Consider the following 4275-nt stretch of genomic DNA (forward strand, 5'->3'; position numbering starts at 1 on the left):
GGGGAATCCTACTGCAGATCTCTGGCACTGTCTGTGTTTATCCGACAACTATGAATTCTGTCTTCTCAAGTCAGCAAGGCTGCTGGACTCTGTTTTGTTTTCTTCTTTATACTGCAGTCTGGAAATTCTCTTCAGGCAGTGAGCTGGGGCAATCATAAGGCTTACCTTATTTGTTTCCCTTCTCTTTGGGATCACTGTTCAGCACTGCCTGTTTTCTGATGTCTAAAAATTATTGTTTCATATTTGATCTCCTTTTCAAGTTATTTATGATGTTAGGATAAATCCCATTCCTATTTGTCAATCATAGTTGGAAATGAAAATCTCTTTACACATTTTTGCAGCTTTCCTTGTTCTTTATCTGGCTTCTTGAGTTGAAAACTTAACTCATTTAATTTAAATTTATGTATTTTAAAAATAAGTACAATTGAAAGCACGTTAAATGTTATAAAGGCTAGGAATTTTAGCAGTGTATTCACTATTTCACAATTCTACAGGTTTTGGTATGTTGCACTTTCGATTCAGTTTGAAATCATTTAAAGTTTCCATTGTGACTTCATTTCATGAGTTATGTTCCATGAGCTACTTAGGGATGTAGTTTTAGTTTCAAAATACTTTTAAAAATAGTCTTTTATTATTTCTAATTTGGCAAGTTCAGATAATGTGCTGTGTGAAACTATTTTTTTTTCAAATTTTTCTAACTTTTGTGAATAATTATTTGATTGTTTTTTATATTGTCCCATATATATTTGAAAAGAATGCATATTCTATGTTAGGTGCAGTATTCCATTTATGTATCTCACGGACCACATTTAGTCAAACTTACTACAACTGTAACAATTACTTTACAATTTAGATGTATCAGTTTCTTTCTTTTCTTTTTTTTTTTGAGACGGAGTTTTGCTCTTTGCCTAGGCTGGAATGCAGTGGCGGGATCTCAGCTCACTGCAACCTCTGTCTCCCAGGTTCAAGCAATTCTCCTGCCCCAGCCTCCTGAGTAGCCGGAATTATAGGCACCTGCTACTACACCCAGCTAATTTTTGTATTTTTAGTAGAGAAGGGGGTTTGTCATGTTGGCAAGGCTGGTCTTGAACTCCTGACCTTAGGTGATCTGCCCACCTTGGCCTCCCAAAATGCTGGGATTACAGGCATGAGCCGCCATGCCCAGCCTCTTAGATGTATCGGTTTCTGATAAAAGTATGTTCAAGTGTTTTTATTTAAAAACCATGATCTGATTTGTCAATTTCTTTATGTAGTTTTCAGATTTTGCTTATAAGTTTTATTATTCCATTTTTGTGCTATATGAACTTTCTGGTGCGATGTGTAATAATAAACAACTCCAGAATTTCAGTGGCTTCCAAAAAGCATGTATTTCTTGCTGAAAACTGTGTAGGTCAGCTGGGGTGGCTGTGCTTCAGGCTGCTGGGTTGGGTCAGGTTTATTCCATATTCTGTTAACTCCAGGACAAGTCACTGCTCAGAGCCTGTTCTTCTGAAGAGGGAAATTTACTAGAGAGAAAGCCACACCACAAAAGTATGTTTAAAGCTTCTGGTAGATGTTCCTTCTGTTTACACTCCATTGGCTGAGGTAAATCATATGGTTAAGCTCAACATCATTAGGGCAGGCAAATTAACCCTGTCCCAAGGGTGGCACTTCAAAGTTATATGATAAAGGGGATGAATATATAATTCTCTTACAAGGGGAGAATAAAGAATTGGAAGCAATAATCTAATATGCCACCAAAATTATATATTAATAATTTTGGTATCTTCTTGGTTTATTAATTTATTCAACAAATACTTTCAGGATAACTATCATAGATAAGGCACTGCCCTAGGTAGATGGGAAATACTAGTGAACAAAAAAGAAAGAGCCTGCCTTAGTGGAGCTTATATTCTTCCAGGGGAAATGCATACTAAAAAATAAACACAATAAGTAAATTATATTATTATAGGTGCTTCAGAACAAAGACAATGCAAAACAGATGAAGGGTTCTTGGGAACTGGAGGGAGCAGAAGACAGGTTGTGGTTTTAAATATGGTACTTAGAATAAAGGACTGTTCCATTATTAACTACCATCTTTTTTTTTTTTTTTTTGGCTGATATGAACATGGCTAAACCCACTTTATCTCCATTAGAATTTGCATGGTGTAGATGGTTAACTCCAAAAACATCTCTAATTCTTTATTCTTTCCTGTATCCACACATTTTGCAAATCACCTTCAGATTTTTACCATTAAGTGTAGAAATTTGTTTCCCTGTTCCTTGAATCTGGGCTGATCTTGTGATTTACTACAGTCAATAGAATTTTCTGGAATAATGATGTGCCAGTCTGAGCCTCAAAAGGACTGTGCACTTATTCCTACTGTCTTTTGGAATCTGGCCACTGCCATGCTAGCCTGCTGTATGATGAGAGAAATGTGAGGAAGAGCTGAACCAGCTAGCCATACCCCCAAATAGGTGAGAGAGCAAAGCCAATGCATTGATAACCCATCAGATGACCCCATCTAACCTATAGATTTGGGAATCACATAAATGCTTACTTTTTATGTGGTTGGCTGTTATACAGGATTATTGTGGCAGTAGACAATGGATACATATGGTATATCCTTTTTGTCCCTTCATTTTCAATCTTTGCGTATGGTGTTTTCTCTGTACATTTTGCAAGTCACATATAGCTGAATTTTATTTATTTTTAAAATATTGCATATAGGGTTTGTAACTTTACATTTTAAATAAACTTATTTATACTTATATTTCCTTATAATGCCCAGAGTTAATAACGAATAGCTTCATCACACCCAATAAGATAATTCTTGTAAGAGACTAACTTCATGCTTATCTATGCTCCTATTCCTCTAAAGTATGTTGGCATCACCAACAGTTTTAGATCTAGATAATGATTAAATTTGCTTAAATAGTATTCCAGTTTTTTGAGGAATACACACTTAATTATATGTTACTTCACAGATGTGTCACCAGCAATTATTTAAAATTATGCTAATTGCTTAATTCTTAGAGACTCTTTTCCTTTTCATTTTAACCCTTCTGATATCAGGAGGCATCTCAAAACTAGTGTATACATTTTATATGGTGTTTCTCCTTGGTTTATATTATTCTGACATGCCTCTATGTTCTGTGTCTCTGCCTGGTCAAGTCCTCATACTTAAAGGCTTAATTCATTGTTACCTCCCCCAGAAAGCTATCCCTGACCTTCTGGTTCCCATCTCCATGCCTTTAATATCAATCACGTTTTGTTACAAAATCTGTTTGAGTGTCTGCATTCCCCACCAGGGAGAGCTTATTGAGGGAGGTTCCAACTATTGTCTACTTTATATTCCCCTTGGATCTTACATATTTCTAGAGACATACATAATTAATACATGTGTGCTAAAAGTATAAATTAAACAACAAATTGAAAGGTAGCTTACAAGAACTGTGAGGGGTCTGAGATTTGACTCTGCTGCAAACTAACAAGTCAGCTTGCCACAATGTCATGGATGCTGACGTAGAAGACCTCCTGAGTCAGAGTCAAAAATGATTATTCACAGCAAAAGCAGTAGCTGGAGTGCCAACTTGGTTGCACTGGTTTCTAGAGCACCAGTCCTGCAGGGCAGGTGAGCTGGTCCTAGATCTATGCTTGTACAAACATGGGTTGTGTCATGGGAGAGGAACATGGAACCTAGAAAATGTGCCAGTGACAGCAGCCTTGGTCTGGAAGGAGAGCTTACAGCATCTCTCAACATTGCTCACTGGAAATGGCCATGAGAAATGTTCTGGATAAAAAGTGGTCAGGCCTTGCATCCTTGGCATAACCACCAAGACATCTAGGCATTTGAGAGACCCATGGAGTAGTGTTTCTCAACAGAAGAGAAAGCAGTTAGATGCAGATGGTGCTTTTTACTGTTAAGATAACAAAACAATAAAAAGCAGAAATAAGAACATTTGTTACTTCCTCAGCCCACTGAGTATGGGGCTAAGAGTTCCTTCCTTGGCCTTCACTGTACCATAAGGGAAACTCACAATGAAAACCTTGAACTATCCACTAAAAGTTAAAACATTTAAGAAGATAGGATGTGTATAAAGTATAATCCATTTTACAGAAATTCTAGCTGAAAAGCTTAAAATAAAGATTTGGTTTTTAAAGAAATAAAGTTCAAAAATCTAGAAAGAAGGTATATAGAACTAGTCAATCTTTGATAATGGAAGATAAAAATGTTCAAAATTCTTCTTGTGAGATTTAAGGTAATGAAAAATTGCTAAAGTTGATGTGTATCC

Source organism: Cebus imitator, unplaced genomic scaffold (assembly GCF_001604975.1).
Source record: "Cebus imitator isolate Cc_AM_T3 unplaced genomic scaffold, Cebus_imitator-1.0 Scaffold1, whole genome shotgun sequence".
Taxonomy (NCBI): domain Eukaryota; kingdom Metazoa; phylum Chordata; class Mammalia; order Primates; family Cebidae; genus Cebus; species Cebus imitator.